Here is a 17,755-nt window from a genome sequence, read left to right on the forward strand (position 1 = left end):
TACTATTTTCTATTCAATTCAAGCTTATTCTTATTCTAAGATATCCATTTGCACTTCAACATGATGAATGTGATGATCAAGTGACACTCATCACCATTCTCACTTATGAACGCGTGCCCGACAACCACTTCCGTTCAACCTGAAAATAAGCTTGAATGCATATCTCTTGGCCTCCTGATTCACGATGTATGGTTGCCTCTCCTAACAACAGAGCCTTCCATTCCGTGAGATCAGAGTCTTCGTGGTATAAGCTAGAATCAATTGGCAGCATTCTTGAGATCCGAAAAGTCTAAACCTTGTCTGTGGTATTCTGTGTAGGATCTGGGATGGGATGATTGTGACGAGCTTCAAACTCGCGAGTGCTGGGCACAGTGACAGTGCTCAAAAGTATAATTGGATCTTATTCCGACACAAGTGAGAACCGACAGATGATTAGCCCAACGTAACCCGTAGCCGGACCATTTTCACTGAGAGGACGAACGGTAGCCATTGACAACGGTGATCTCCCAACATACAGCTTGCCTTGGAAGGGAGTACGCATGATTGGATGAAGACAATAGGAAAGCAAAAATTCAGAAGGAACATAGCATCTCCATACGCTTATCTAAAATTCCCACCAATGAATTACATAAGTATCTCTATCTTATTTCATGTTTTATTTATCTTTTAATTATCAAAATCTCATAACTATTTTGAATCCGCCAGACTAAGATTTACAAGATGACCAAAGCTTGCTTCAAGCCAACAATCTCTGTGGGATCGACCCTTACTCACGTAAGGTATTACTTGGACGACCCAGTGCACTTGCTGGTTAGTTGTATCGGAGTTGTGTATCACAATTCCGTGTACCAAGTTTTTGGTGCCGTTGCCGGGGATTGTTCGAGTTTGGACAACTGACGGTTCATCTTGTTGCTTAGATTAGGTATTTTTCTTTTTATTTTGTTCTTCAGAATTTTTAAGAATGAATTCTAGAGTTTCAGATGATGCTTTTATCATCACAAGAGCCAGTTGATTCCCATCAATTTGGCTGTTGTATGTAATGTCTTGCTGAAGCTTGTTTAGTCTTGTCTAATCTCTTTAGACTGAAGCTTTAGACTAACATTGCATGATTCTTGGAATCCTTATTAAAAATTTTGAGTTTCTTATTTTCTTTTTCAAAATAATTTTCGAAAAAAAATCAAATTTCAAGTTTATGTTTCTTGTTTGTGTCTAGTATCAAATTTCAAGTTTGGTGTCAATTTCATGTGTTTAGTTTTCTTTCATTTTTCGAAAATATATGCGTTGTGTTCTTCATTGATCTTCAAGTTGTTCTTGATGATTTTCTTTGTCTGATCTTTAAATTCTCTTGTTCCGTGTCTTTTGTTATTTTTCATGTGCATTCTCAAATTGTTAGTGTCTCTAGTATGAAATTTTCTAAGATTGGTGTCTTGCATGTCATTCTTTTATTAAAATTTTTTTTTTCAAAAATATGTTCTTGATGTTCATTATGATCTTCAAAGTGTTCTTGGTGTTCATCTTGACATGCAAAGTGTTCTTGCACACATTCCATGTTTTGATCTTAGTTTTTCATGTTTAATTTCATTTTGTTATTTTTCCCTCTCATCATTAAAAATTAAAAAAATTCAAGATTATTTCTTTTCAAGTCAATAATACAGAGAATTGAAGATTCAGAACATACAATAGAGGAATCACAGAGAAAAAGCTGGGCATTCAAAACGCCCAGTAAAGAAGGATTTCTGGCGTTTTAACGCCAGCCAGGGTACCTGGCTGGGCGTTTAACGCCCAAGGAGGTAGCCAAGTGGGTGTTAAATGCCAGAATGGATACCATTCTGGGCGTTTAATGCCAGGATAACACCAGGGAGGTAATTTTGTTTTTAATTCAAATCTTTTTAAATTTTTCAAGTTGTAAAACTAATTTTTCAAAATCTTATCTTTTTCATATCCTCTCTTATCAATCATATCTTTTTCAAAATCAAATCTTTTCCATTTTTCTTTCAATGTTTTTGAAAATCCTTGCTGACAATTAATGATTTGATTCAAAAATCTCAAGTTTGTTACTTTCTTGTTAAGAAAGGTTCAATATTTGAATTTTATAATCATATCTTTTAAATTTCTTGTTAGTCAAGTTATCAATTTTAAAAATCAAATCTTTTTAAATTGTCTTTCAATCATATCTTTTTTAAATCATATCTTTTTCAAATTAAATCTTTTTTTTCTAATTTCAAAATCTCTTTCTAACATCTTATCTTTTGAAAATTTATTATTTCTTATCTTTTTGAAAACAACCTAACAACTTTTTCACTTCCAATTTTCAAAAACCATCAACCACTTTTTCAAAATTCTCATTTAATTATTTTAAAACTTATATTTTTAGTTTAATTTAAAAAATTTGTTTTCGAAAATTCCCCCCTCTCATCACCTTATATTTAAGCACTAACATTCCTCCTCTATTAGCAATTCGGACTCTCTCTTTCTTTATATGTTCGAATTCTTCTCTATTGATGAGCGGATAATTTATACGCTTTTTGGCATTATTTTTAGATAGTTTTTAGTAAGTTCAAGCTACTTTTAGGGATGTTTTCATTAGTTTTTATGTTAAATTCACATTTTTGGACTTTACTATGAGTTTGTGTGTTTTTCTGTTATTTCAGGTAATTTCTGGCTGAAATTGAGGGACTTGAGCAAGACTCTGAAAAAGGCTGACAAAAGGACTGCTGATGTTGTTGGAATCTGACCTCCCTGCACTCGAAATGGATTTTCTGGAGCTGCAAAACTCCAAATGGCGCGCTCTTAATGGCGTTGAAAAGTAGACATCCAGAGCTTTCCAGCAATATATAATAGTTCATATTTTATTCGGAAATTGATGATGTAACTTGGCGTTGAACGCCGAGTACATGCTGCTGTCTGGAGTTAAACGCCAGAAACACGTCATGATCCGGAGTTGAACGCCCAAAACACGTTATAACTTGGCGTTCAACTCCAAGAAAAGCCTCAGCTCGTGGATAGATCAATCTCAGCCCAAAAATACACCAAGTGGGCCCCGAAAGTGGATTTATGCATCAATTACTTACTCATGTAAACCCTAGTAGCTAGTTTAGTATAAATAAGACTTTTTACTAGTGTTTTAGGAGTCTTTTGACCATTCGGTCTTTTGGACCACGTTTCATCTTTGGTCTCAGTTTTGTTTTATTCTTCATCTTAGGAGGCCATTGAGCATGTTTCAGGGGGCTGGCCATTTGGCCATGCCTGAACCTTTCACTTATGTATTTTCAACGGTGGAGTTTTTGCACACCATAGATTAAGGGTGTGGAGCTCTGCTGTACCTCAAGTTTCAATACAATTACTATTACTTTCTATTCAATTCTCTTTTATTCTTATTCCAAGATATACGTTGCACAACACTTTGATGAATGTGATGATCTGTGACACTCATCATCATTCTCACCTATGAACGCGCGTGATTGACAACCACTTCCGTTATACTCTAGGCCGGGTGCATATCTCTTAGATTCCCCAACAGAATCTTCGTGGTATAAGCTAGATAGATGGCGGCATTCATGGGGGTCCGGAAAGTCTAACCTTGTCTGTGGTATTCCGAGTAGGATCCCAGGAATCCGGAAAGTCTAACCTTGTCTGTGGTATTCCGAGTAGGATTCCGGTATTGAACGACTGTGACGAGCTTCAAACTCCTGAAGGCTGGGCGTGATGACAAATGCAAAAGAATCAATGGATTCTACTCCAACCTGATTGAGAACCGACAGATGATTAGCCGTGCTGTGACAGAGCATTTGGACCATTTTCACTGAGAGGATGGGATGTAGCTATCAACAAGGGTGATGCCTCCAGACGATTAGCCGTGCAGTGACAGCGCATAGGACCATTTTCCCAAGAGGATTAAAAGTAGCCATTGATGATGGTGATGCCCTACATACAGCTTGCCATGGAAAGGAGTAAGAAGGATTGGATGAGAGCAATAAGAATGTAGAGATTTGAAAGGATTCTAGCATCTCCACATGCCTATTTGAAATTCCCACTATTGATTTACATAAGTATTTCTATCCCTTTTTATTTTCTATTTATTATTAATTTTCGAAACCCATAACCATTTAATCTGCCTAACTGAGATTTACAAGGTGACCATAGCTTGCTTCATACCAACAATCTCTGTGGGATCAACCCTTACTCACGTAAGGTATTACTTGGATGACCCAGTACACTTGCCGGTTAAGTTGAACGGAGTTGTGAGCTTCTCTAACAGTGCCTGGAACTCTTTTATCACAATTTCATCCACCAAGTTTTTGGCGCCGTTGCCGGGGATTGTTCGAGTGTGGACAACTGACGGTTCATCTTGTTGCTCAGATTAGGTAATTTTCTTTTCAAAAATCTTTTTCAAAATTTTTCTTTTATTTTTCGTTTTTCTAAAAATATTTTTGAAAAAAATCAATAAAATCCAAAAAAAAATCATAAAATCATAAAAAAAATATTTTGTGTTTCTTGTTTGAGTCTTTAGTCAACTTTTATGTTTGGTGTCAATTGCATGCTTTAAAAAATTTTTCTTGCATTTTTCGAAAATCTCATGCATTCATAGTGTTCTTCATGATCTTCAAGTTGTTCTTGACAAGTCTTCTTGTTTGATCTTGATGATTTCTTGTTGTGTTGTTTGTTGTTTTTCATGTGCATTTTTCGTTTGCTAGAGTTCATGCATTAAAGATTTCTAAGTTTGGTGTCTTGCATGTTTTCTTTGCATCAAAATTTTTTTCAAAAATATGTTCTTGATGTTCATCTTGATCTTCAAAAGTGTTCTTGGTGTTCATCTTGACATTCATAGTCTTCTTGCATGCATCTTGTGTTTTGATCCAAAATTTTCATGTTTTGGGTCATTTTTGTGTTTTTCTTTAAAAATTCAAAAATAAAAAATATCTTTTCCTTATTTCCCTCCAAATTTTCGAAATTTTGGGTTGACTTGGTAAAAAATTTTTAAAAAAATTAGTTGTTTCTTATAAGTCAAGTCAAAATTTCCATTTTAAAAATCTTATCTTTTCAAAATCTTTTTCAAAAATTATATCTTTTTCATTTTTTTCTATTTCTCGAAAATTTCAAAATTCTTTTTAAAAATATTTTCAAAATCTTTTTCTTATCTTTATATCATATTTTCGAAAATTAGCTAACAATTAATATGATTGATTCAAAAATTTTAAGTTTGTTACTTTCTTGTTAAGAAAGGTTCAATCTTTAAGTTCTAGAATCTTATCTTGTAGTTTCTTGTTAGTGAAGTAAGTAATTTCAAATTTTTGAATTAAATCTTTTTATCTTTTATCTTATCTTTTTCAAAAATTTTATCATTTTCAAAATTTGATTTCAAAATATCTTATCTAACTTCTTATCTTCTTATCTTTTTCAAATTTGATTTTAATATCTTTTTCAATCAACGAACTAACTTTTTGTTTGTTTCCTATCTTTTTCGAAACCAACTAACTACCTATCCCTCTCTAATTTTCGAAAATAGTTCTCTCTTTTTCAAAAATTCTTTTCAATTGTTTTAAATTTTAATTTTAATTATATCTTATCTCTGATTTTCGAAAATCACTAGCCACTTTTTCAAGATTATTTTCGAAATTCTCCATCTCTTTTCTTATTCTATTTAATTATTTATTTACTAACACTTCTCTTCACCTCTCTTCATCTAAAAATCCGAACCCATTCTTCTTCACTCTTATCCCCTTTCTTCTTCTACTAACATAAAGGAATCTCTATACTGTGACATAGATGATTCCTCTTCTTTTCTTGTTTTCTTCTCTTTCATATGAGCAGGAACAGGGAAAAAGGCACTCTTGTTGAAATTGATCCTGAACCTGAAAGGACTTTGAAAAGGAAACTAAGAGAAACTAAATTACAACAATCCAGAAACAACCTTTCAGAAATTTTCGAATAAGAGAAGGAGATGGCAGCCGAAAATAATAATAATGCAAGGAGAATGCTTGGTGACTTCACAAAGCCAACGTCCAAATTTGATGGAAGAAGCATCTCCATTCCTGCCATTGGAGCCAATAACTTTGAGCTGAAACCTCAGCTAGTTGCCTCAATGCAACAAAACTGCAAGTTTTATGGATTTCCATCTGAAGATCCTTATCAGTTTTTAACTGAGTTCTTGCAGATCTGTGAGACTGTAAAGACGAATGGAGTTGATCCTGAAGTCTACAGACTCATGCTTTTCCCTTTTGCTGTAAGAGACAGAGCTAAAATATGGTTGGATTCACAACCCAAGGATAGCCTGGACTCCTGGGATAAGCTGGTCACTGCCTTCTTGGATAAATTCTTTCCTCCTCAAAAGCTGAGCAAGCTGAGAGTGGATGTTCAAACCTTCAAACAAAAAGATGGTGAATCCCTCTATGAAGCTTGGGAAAGATACAAGCAGCTGACCAAAAGATGTCCATCTGACATGTTTTCAGAATGGACTATATTAGATATATTCTATTATGGCCTGTCTGAATTTTCGAAAATGTCATTGGACCATTCTGTAGGTGGATTTATTCACCTAAAGAAAACGCCTGAAGAGGCTCAAGAACTCATTGACATGGTTGCAAACAACCAATTCATGTACACTTCTGAGAGGAATTCCGTGAATAATAGGATACCTCAGAAGAAAAGAGTTCTTGAAATTGATGCTCTGAATGCCATATTGGCTCAGAACAAAGTGTTGACTCAACAGGTCAACATGATTTCTCAAAATCTAAATGGATGGCAACATGCATCCAACAGTACTAAAGAGGCAGCTTCTGAAGAAGCTTATGATCCCGAGAACCCTGCCATGGTAGAGGTTAATTACATGAGTGAACCTTATAGAAACACCTATAACTCATCATGGAGAAATCATCCAAATTTCTCATGGAAGGATCACCAAAAGCCTCAACAAGGCTTTAACAATGGTGGACGCAACAGGCTGAGCAATAGCAAGCCTTTTCCATCATCTTCTCAGCAACAGACAGAGAATTCTGAACAAAACACTTCTAATTTAGCCAATCTACTCTCTGATCTGTCAAAAGCCACTTTCAGTTTCATGAGTGAAACAAGATCCTCCATCAGAAATCTAGAGGCACAAGTGGGCCAGCTGAGTAAGAAAGTCATTGAAACTCCTCCAAGTATTCTCCCAAGCAATACAGAAGAGAATCTAAAAGGAGAGTGCAAGGCCATTGATGTGATCAATATGGCCGAATGCACAAGGGAGGAGGAGGACGAAAATCCAAGTGAGGAAGACCTCCTGGGACGTCCCTCAAGCAAGAAGGAATTTCCTATTAGGGATCCAAAGGAATCTGAGGCTCATATAGAGACCATAGAGATTCCATTAAATCTCCTTCTGCCATTCATGAGCTCTGAAGACTATTCTTCCTTTGAAGAGGATGAAGATGTGACTGGAGAGCAAGTTGCTCAATATTTAGGAGCTATCATGAAGCTGAATGCCAAGTTGTTTGGTAATGAGACTTGGGAAAGTGAACCTCCCTTGCTCATTAATGAACTAGATACCTGGATTCAGCAAACTCTACCTCAAAAGAAACAAGATCCTGGCAAGTTTATAATACCTTGTACCATAGGCACCATGACCTTTGAAAAAGCTCTATGTGATCTAGGGTCAGGGATAAATCTTATGCCACTCTATGTAATGGAGAAGCTGGGGATCATTGAGGTACAACCTGCCTTGTTCTCATTATAATTGGCAGACAAGTCATTGAGACAAGCTTATGGAATAGTGGAGGACGTGTTAGTAAAGGTTGAAGGCCTTTACATCCCTGCTGATTTCATAATCTTAGACACTAGGAAGGAAGAGGATGAATGCATCATCCTTGGAAGACCTTTCCTAGCTACAGTAGGAGTTGTGATAGATGTCAACAGAGGTGAAATAGTCCTTCAATTGAATGGGGACTACCTTGTGTTTAAAGCACATGGCCATCCCTCTGTGACAAAAGAGAGTAAGCATGAAGAGCTTCTCTCAGTTCAGAGTCAAGAAGAGCCCCCACAGTCAAACTCTAAGTTTGGTGTTGGGAGGCCACAACCAAACTTAGAGTTTGGTGTTAAGATCCCATATCCAAACTCTAAGTTTGGTGTTGGGACTATAGAAGATTGACCTGATCACCTTTGTGGCTCCATGAGAGCCACTGTCAAGCTATTGACATTAAAGAAGTGCTTGTTGGGAGGCAACCCAATTTTATTTATCTAATTTTTATTTTATTGTTATTTTGTGTTTTATTAGGTACATGATCATGTGGAGTCACGAAAAAAATATAAAAATTAAAAACAGAGTCAAAAACAGCAGAAGAAAAATCACACCCTGGAGGAAGCACAGACTGGCGTTCAACACCAGTAAGAAGCATCTGGCTGGCGTTCAACGCCAGAACAGAGCATGAATCTGGCGTTGAACGCCAGAAACAAGCAACATTCTGGCGTTTGAACGCCAGGAATGTGCCTAGAGGAAAAGCTGGCGCTGAACGCCAGCAACAATCATGAAACTGGCATTCAACGCCAGAAACATGTTACATGTGGGGGTTGAACGCCCAGAATGTGCACCACTCGGTGTTTAAACGCCAGAATGGTGTGCAAAGGCATTTTACATGCCTATTTGGTGCAGGGATGGAATTCCTTGACACCTCTGGATCTGTGGACCCCACAGGATCACCTCAGGATCTGTAGACCCCACAGGATCCCCACCTAACATATGCCCACCTTACCTCCTAATCCTATTTTACTCTTCCCCATGTCACACTTCCCAAAAACCCTTCACCAATCACCTCAATCTCTCTTCCCAATCACCTATTCACCACTCACATCCATCCACTCTTCCCCATAAACCCCACCTACCTTCAAAATTCAAAAACATTTTCCCATCCAATCCCACCCTAAAATGGCCGAACCTACCCTCTCCCTCTCCCTATATAAACCCCTCCATTCTACTTCATTTTCACACAACACTACCCCCTCTACTATACCTTGGACGAATCCATCTCCCCTCACTCTCCTCCAATTTCTTCTTCTTCTTCTTCTCTTCTTTCTTCTTTTGCTCGAGGATGAGCAATATTTTAAGTTTGGTGTGGTCAAAGCATAATCTTTTCTGTTTTCCACTACCATCAATGGCACCTAAGACCGGAGAATCCTCTAGAAAAGGAAAAGGGAAGACAAAAGCTTCCACCTCCGAGTCATGGGAGATGGAAAGATTCATCTCCAAGAGCCATCAAGACCACTTCTATGATGTTGTGGCAAAGAAGAAGGTGATCCCTGAGGTCCCTTTCAAGCTCAAAAAAAATGAGTATCCGGAGATCCGACATGAGATCCGAAGAAGAGGTTGGGAAGTCCTAACCAACCCCATGCAACAAGTCAGAATCTTAATGGTTCAAGAGTTCTATGCCAATGCATGGATCACTAGGAACCATGATCAAAGTATGAACCCGAATCCAAAGAATTATCTCACAATGGTTCGGGGAAAATACTTAGATTTTAGTCCAGAAAATGTGAGGTTGGCGTTTCACTTGCCCATGATGCAAGGAGATGAACGCCCCTACACTAGAAGGGTCAACTTTAATCAAAGGTTGGACCAAGTCCTAATGGAAATATGTGTGGAAGGAGCTCAATGGAAAAGAGACTCCAAAGGCAAGCCAGTTCAACTAAGAAGACTGGACCTCTAGCCTGTGGCTAGAGGATGGTTGGAGTTCATTCAACGCTCCATCATTCCCACTAGCAACTGATCTGAAGTTACTGTGGATCGGGCCATCATGATTCATAGCATCATGATTGGAGAGGGAGTAGAAGTTCATGAAGTCATCTCCAATGAATTCTACAAAATAGCCGAAAAGCCCTCCACCATGGCTAGGCTAGCTTTTCCTCACCATATTTGCCATCTATGTTACTCAGCTGGAGTTATCATAGAAGGAGACATCTCCATTGAAGAGGATAAGCCCATCACCAAGAAGAGGATGGAGCAAGCAAGAGAGACCCTCCACAGATCTCAAGAGATGCCTCAAGGGATGCACTTTCCTCCCAACAACTATTGGGAACAACTCAACACTTCCTTAGAAGATTTGAGCCACAATGTTGAACAATTAAGGGTAGAACATCATGAGCACTCCATCATTCTCCATGAAATAAGAGAAGATCAAAGAGCAATGAGGGAGGAGCAACAAAGGCAAGGAAGGGACATAGAAGAGCTTAAGGACATTGTTGGTCCTTCAAGAAGAAGACGCCACTAAGGTGGATTCATTCCTTGTTCTTATTTCTTTCTGCTTTTCGATTTTTATGTTGTGTTTATCTATGTTTTGTGTCTCTACTTCATGATCATTAGTAGTTAGTAACTATGTCTTAAATCTATGAATAAATTCCATTAATCCTTCACCTCTCTTAAATGAAAAATGTTTTAATTCAAAAGAACAAAAAGTACATGAATTTTGAATTTATCCTTGAATTTAGTTTAATTATATTGATGTGGTGACAATACTTTTTGTTTTCTGAATGAATGCTTGAACAGTGCATATTTTTGATCTTGTTGTTTATGAATGTTAAAATTGTTGGCTCTTGAAAGAATGATGAACAAAGAAAAATGTTATTGATGATCTGAAAAATCATGAAATTGATTCTTAAGGCAAGAAAAAGCAGCGAATAGCAAAAGCTTGCAAAAAAAATGGCAAAAAAAATATAGAAAGAAAAAGAAAAAGCAAGCAGAAAAAGCCAATAGCCCTTAAAACCAAAAGGCAAGGGTAAAAAGGATCCAAGGCTTTGAGCATCAATGGATAAGAGGGCCCAAGGAAATTAAATCCAGGCCTAAGCGGCTAAATCAAGCTGTCCCTAACCATGTGCTTGTGTCATGAAGGTCCAAGTGAAAAGGTTGAGACTGAGTGGTTAAAGTCGTGATCCAAAGCAAAAAGAGTGTGCTTAAGAGCTCTGGACACCTCTAACTGGGGACTCTAGCAAAGCTGAGTCACAATCTGAAAAGGTTCACCCAGTCATGTGTCTGTGGCATTTATGTATCCAGTGGTAATACTGGAAAACAAAGTGCTTAGTGCCACGGCCAAGACTCATAAAAGTAGCTGTGTTCAAGAATCAACATACTTAACTAGGAAAGTCAATAACACTATCCAAAATTCTAAGTTCCTAGAGAAGCCAATCACTCTAAACCTCAAAGGAAAAAGTGAGATGCCAAAACTGTTCAGAAGCAAAAAGCTACAAGTCCCACTCATCTAATTATAATTAATATTCATTGATATTTTGGAATTTATAGTATATTCTCTTCTTTTTATCCTATCTGATTTTTAGTTGCTTGGGGACAAGCAACAATTTAAGTTTGGTGTTGTGATGAGCGGATAATTTTTACGCTTTTTGGCATTGTTTTTAGGTAGTTTTTAGTAAGTTCAAGCTACTTTTAGGGATGTTTTCATTAGTTTTTATGTTAAATTCACATTTTTGGACTTTATTATGAGTTTGTGTGTTTTTCTGTGATTTCAGGTAATTTCTGGCTGAAATTGAGGGACTTGAGCAAGACTCTGAAAAAGGCTGACAAAAGGACTGCTGATGCTGTTGGAATTTGACCTCCCTGCACTCGAAGTGGATTTTCTGGAGTTACAGAACTCCAAATGGTGCGCTCTCAATGGCGTTGGAAAGTAAACATCCAGTGCTTTCCAGCAATATATAATAGTCCGTACTTTATTCGGAAATTGATGACGTAACATGGCATTGAACGCCAAGTACATGCTGCTGTCTGGAGTTAAACGCCAAAAACACGTCATGATCCGGAGTTGAACGCCCAAAACACGTTATAACTTGGCGTTCAACTCCAAGAAAAGCCTCAGCTCGTGGATAGATCAAGCTCAGCCCAAACATACACCAAGTGGGCCCCGAAAGTGGATTTATGCATCAATTACTTACTCATGTAAACCCTAGTAGCTAGTTTAGTATAAATAAGACTTTTTACTAGTGTATTAGGAGTCTTTTGACCATTCGGTCTTTTGGACCACGTTTCATCTTTGGTCTCAGTTTTGTTTTATTCTTCATCTTAGGAGGCCATTGAGCACGTTTCAGGGGGCTGGCCATTCGGCCATGCCTAAACCTTTCACTTATGTATTTTCAACGGTGGAGTTTCTGGACACCATAGATTAAGGGTGTGGAGCTCTGCTGTACCTCAAGTTTCAATACAATTACTATTACTTTCTATTCAATTCTCTTTTATTCTTATTCCAAGATATACGTTGCACAACACTTTGATGAATGTGATGATCCGTGACACTCATCATCATTCTCGCCTTTGAACGCGCGTGATTGACAACCACTTCCGTTCTACTCTAGGCCAGGCGCATATCTCTTAGATTTCCCAACAGAATCTTCGTGGTATAAGCTAGATAGATGGCGGCATTCATGGGGGTCCAGAAAGTCTAACCTTGTCTGTGGTATTCCGAGTAGGATCCCAGGAATTCGGAAAGTCTAACCTTGTCTGTGGTATTCCGAGTAGGATTCCGGTATTGAATGACTGTGACGAGCTTCAAACTCCTGAAGGCTGGGCGTGATGACAAACACAAAAGAATCAATGGATTCTACTCCAACCTAATTGAGAACCGACAGATGATTAGCCGTGCTGTGATAGAGCATTTGGAACATTTTCACTGAGAGGATGGGATGTAGCTATCAACAAGGGTGATGCCTCCAGACGATTAGCCGTGTAGTGACAGCGCATAGGACCATTTTCCCGAGAGGATTAAAAGCAGCCATTGATGATGGTGATGCCCTACATACAGCTTGCCATGGAAAGGAGTAAGAAGGATTGGATGAGAGCAATAAGAATGTAGAGATTCGAAAGGATTCTAGCATCTCCAAACGCCTATCTGAAATTCCCACTATTGAGTTACATAAATATTTCTATCCCTTTTTATTTTCTATTTATTATTAATTTTCGAAACCCATAACCATTTAATCTGTCTAACTGAGATTTACAAGGTGACCATAGCTTGCTTCATACCAACAATCTCTGTGGGATCGACCCTTACTCACGTAAGGTATTACTTGGATGACCCAGTACACTTGCTGGTTAAGTTGAACGGAGTTGTGAGCTCCTCTAACAGTGCCTGGAACTCTTTTATCACAATTTCATCCACCATCTACCTTATCTCTCTATTCTTATTTTCCTCTGACACCTCAAGGAATCTCTATACTGTGACATAGAAGATTCCATACTTTCTTTGTTCTCTTCTCTTTCATATGAGCAGGAACAAGGAGAAAGGCATTCTTGTTGAAACTGATCCTGAACCTGAAAGGACCTTGAAGAAGAAACTAAGAGCAGCTAAAGCACAATACTCTGAAGAGGACCTGGCAGAAATTTTCAAAAAAGAAGGAGACATGGCAGTCGAACCCAATAACAATGCCAGAGATGCAAGGAAGATGCTTGTTGACTATATTGCACCAACTTCTGACTTCTATGGAAGAAACATCTCAATTCCTACCATTGGAGCAAACAACTTTGAGCTTAAGCCTCAATTAGTTTCTCTAATGTAGCAGAATTGCAAGTTTCAGGGACTTCTATCAGAAGATCCTTATCAGTTCTTGGCTGAATTCTTGCAAATCTGTGATACTGTTAAGACCAATGGGGTTGATCCCGAGGTCTACAGACTTATGCTTTTCCCCTTTGCTGTAAGAGACAGAGCTAGAACATGGTTGAACTCACAACCTAGAGAAAGCTAAACTCTTGGGACAAGTTTGTCAATGCTTTCTCGACCAAATTCTTTCCACCTCAAAAGATGAGCAAGCTTAGAGTGGAAGTCCAAACCTTCAAATAGAAGAAAGGTGAATCCCTCTATGAAGCTTGGGAAATATACAAGTAATTAACCAAAAGGTGTCCTTCTGGCATGCTTCCAGAATGGAGCATCATATGTATATTCTATGATAGTCTATCTAAGTTGTCAAAAATGTCATTGAATCATTCTACTGGTGGGTCTGTTCATCTGAAAACCCCTGCAGAAGCCCAGGAACACATTGAGATGGTTGCAAATAACCAGTTCATGTACACTTCTGAAAGAAATCTGTGAATAATAGGATGACTTAGAAGAAAGAGTTCTTGAGGTTGATACTCTGAATGCTATATTGGCTCAGAACAAAATATTGACTCAGCAAGTCAATATGATTTTTCAGACTCTGATTGGATTGCAAGCTGCATCTGGCAGTACTAAAGAAGCCTTGACGAGTGGATTTCTATCGGTAAAGAAATTCACAAATATAATCGCGTTGTAAGTATAGTTTCTAAACCAACAGAAAATCCTTTCGTGCAAAAGTTTTAGTTGTCACAAGTAACAAACCCAGTAAAATTTATAAACCGAAGTATTCAAACCTTGGGTTGTCTTCTCAAGGAATTGCAGGGAGGTGTGTTTTATTATTGGTTATGGAAAATAGTATTTTTGGGTTTTTGAAAGGTTTGAACAAGAGAAATAAATTGCAGGAATTAATAAATCAATGGCTAAGAAAACTCTTGGCAAGGTATGCAAATTAGAAGTCATATCCTAGTTATCCTTATCAATTGTGATGAGAATTACTCGTTGCTCCCACTTGGTCAACCTCTAACTTTGAAGGTAAGTCAAGTGGATAAATGAATATGAATCCTCAAGTTCCAGTCAATTCGCAAAGAAAGATTAGAGTTAGTGGAATTCAGGCCAATTAGCAACTTCCAATTATCAATCAACAAAAGTGTTTGATAACTCAAGAGTCTCTAATTACTCAACCAAAGCCAAGAATATAGAAAGCTAAATAAAAATCATATATCTGAAATACCTCAAACTGCATAAAATATTCAAATCTAACATGGAAGAGTTCATAAATTAAATTGGGAAAATAAATAAAAGGAACATTGAACCTGAAAATTGAGAAGTAAAAATCCTAATCCTAAAAGAAATCCTAAATCCTAAAACCTGAGAGAGGAGAGAACCTCTCTCTCTAAAAACTACATCTAAATCTAAAATTATGTATATGAGAAGTTGTATCTGTATGGATGCATTCCCCTATTTTATATCCTCTAATCTGTGTTTTCTGGGCAGAAAACTGTGTCAAAAATAGTCCAAAATTTGCCCCCAGTGATTTTTGGTTCGTACAGGTCGCTTTAAAGTCATGCGGAAGCGTCGTCCACGCATTAGCGTGGATTGTGTTTTTACCAGGTCACGCGTCCGTGTGAACTACGCATTCGCGTCATCTGGCTTTGGGGAAGTTATGGTAAGTTATATATCATTGTGAAGCCCCAGACATTAGCTTTCCAACCCAACTGGAACCACGTCATTTGGACCTCTGTAGCTCAAGTTATGGTCGATTTAGTACCAGAAGGTCAGGCTGGACAACTTTAGCAGTTTCTTCAGTTTCTTGTATTTCTTCCACTTTTGCATGCTTCCTTTCCATCCTCTAAGCAATTTCTATCCTGTAATCCCTGAAATCACTTAATGCATATATCACGGCATCTAATGGTAATAAGAGAGGACTAATATTAGCAAATATAAGGCCAAGGAAGCATATTTTCAATCATAACACAAAATCAGGAAGGAGAATGTAAAGCCATGCATTTTGTATGAACAAGTGTATAAAAGATTGATAAAATCCACTCAATTGAGCACAAGATAAACCATAAAATAGCGGTTTATCAATCTCCCTACACTTAAACATTAGCATGTCCTCATGCTAAGCTCAAGAGAAGCTATAAGAGAGTGAAGAGGAATGGTAAAACTTATGAAATGCAACCTATCTATATGAATGCAACTATATGCAAAATGCTTTTATCTACTTGGTTAAAGGTAAACAAATCTTTTACGAACAAATATGAACTGGATTTTACTAATTCAGATCACAAAATAAAGTACAAGTAAATTTGCAAAAGAAAATAGCTCATGAAAGCAGGGAAAAAAGAATCGAGCATCGAACCTTTACTGGAAGTGTATACACTCTAATCACTCAAGTGTTTAAGGTTCGATTCTCTCAATTCTCTACTAATCTTGCTTTCTAAGACTTGCACTTCATCTAACAATCAACAAAAATTTAATGCACAAATACACATATCACTTAATGCATATATCATTTCGAAACCCACTTTTCCCACACTTAATTCATGAGCACTCTCACTAGACTAAGCTAACCAAGTATTCAAATTAGGGACATTATTGTTTTCCGCTTAGAGTTAGTGATGTGGTAAAATAAGGAACAAATGGGATAAAATAGGCTTAAATTGGTTTGCAAAGGATAATGAAAGGGTAAGGCCATATGGGTATGTAAGCTGAGTGAAATAAGGCCTCAATCATATAAGTATATGCATACATTAAACAATGGAAATATAGAATCAAGCAAAACAAAGATCACAATTTTAGAGAGAACAACACACAAAAAATAATAAAATATTGGTTAATAAGATGCAACCAATCATGTAGGCTCAAAATCTCACGGGTTTTGTGTGTTCGAGCTCTAAACCATGTTCCAAAATAAAATTTCTTCAAACAAGTTTAACAAAAATTTTAATTCAAATTAGTGAAATGCTATACAACGTTTCTTGAAAAAGAAAATATTACTTCAACCAAGTAGTGGTAAAATTACACAAAATCAAGCAAACATGCAAATGCAACAACTAATTACAAAGAAGAGTAAGAATTGGTGTTGAAATGGAAGTAGCTAACCACCAGAAGTCGGTATCGACCTCCCCACACTTAAAGATTGTACCGTCCTCAGTGCATGCTGAGATGTGCAAGTGGATGGGTGGCTCTAACTAATGCTTTTTTCCAAAGAATGTGCAGATTGACTTGTCTGCTGCCCCATTGAAAAGCTTTTCCTTTGCCGTCTCGGTGGCCACCCTGAAAGAAGAGGAAAAGGAGGAAAAGTAACCCAGAAGCAAACATAAAAACAAATAAAATATGGGTGGGTTTATGCCGAATAATGATGGTCTCAAATACATGGTAGTTACAACATGCAAGTGAGAAAATAATAGAAGCAAATGGCATATCAATAGTGCAAAAAGTGCAATAATAGGGGAGAGAGTGTGGGTAACGAAAGACAATATAGGTGCATGTCAATGCAAAAGGATTACAAGTATTATGAAGGATTAGCATTGACTTAAATAATATTACCCAACAGTGTAACATAGGTTACTAAGCACCAAAATAATACCAGAAAAGATAAAACAGTTGAATAAGAACATTTAACACCAATAAAAAAGTAATAAATTTAGAAAAGAAAATAAAAATATACACATAATTAAAATGCAATGAATGAAAGTATGTAAATGCAATAGGAAAAATAGAATGAAAGAGAATAAGGAAGAGAAATAATGAAGAAGAAAAAAGTAAGAAAAGAGGTGGGAAGAAGGAGAAAGGAGAGAAGAAAAAAGAAAGAAGAAAGAATTAGGATTAGGGGATAAAAGATAAGATTTTTTGGCGCCGATCTGGATAAGCTGTGCGACGCAGGCGACGCGAACGCGTGGATCACGCGTCCGCGTCCGCGTGAGTTGCAAAATTTTCTGATGACGCGTACGCGTAGGGCACGCGTACGCGTTACTTGATTTGTGCCATTGGCATGAGAGCAGACTCGCGTTCGCGCAAGTTTCTGTTTCGTTTACATATTGCCAAAATTTAGGGTGACGCGTGCGCGTGGGTGACGCGCACGCGTGGATGGCCTTACTTCCAAATTGACGCGGACGCGTGAGGTACACGTTCGCGTGATGGGGCTTTGTGCTTATAGCACCATTCCAGCCCCACTCCAGCATAACTTGCTGCCATGC

At 37.5% G+C, this 17,755-nt stretch overlaps 1 non-coding gene across 1 annotated transcript; it reads right to left on the bottom strand.

The window, feature by feature from the left end:
- Nucleotides 1-13,766: 13,766 nt before the first annotated feature.
- On the bottom strand, nucleotides 13,767-13,870 carry LOC112713100 (small nucleolar RNA R71). Its single transcript, XR_003158092.1, has one exon. It is a non-coding gene; the product is annotated as a small nucleolar RNA R71 (small nucleolar RNA).
- Between the last annotated feature and the right edge of the window lie 3,885 nt (nucleotides 13,871-17,755).

This window comes from Arachis hypogaea, chromosome 1, assembly GCF_003086295.3.
Source record: "Arachis hypogaea cultivar Tifrunner chromosome 1, arahy.Tifrunner.gnm2.J5K5, whole genome shotgun sequence".
NCBI lineage: Eukaryota > Viridiplantae > Streptophyta > Magnoliopsida > Fabales > Fabaceae > Arachis > Arachis hypogaea.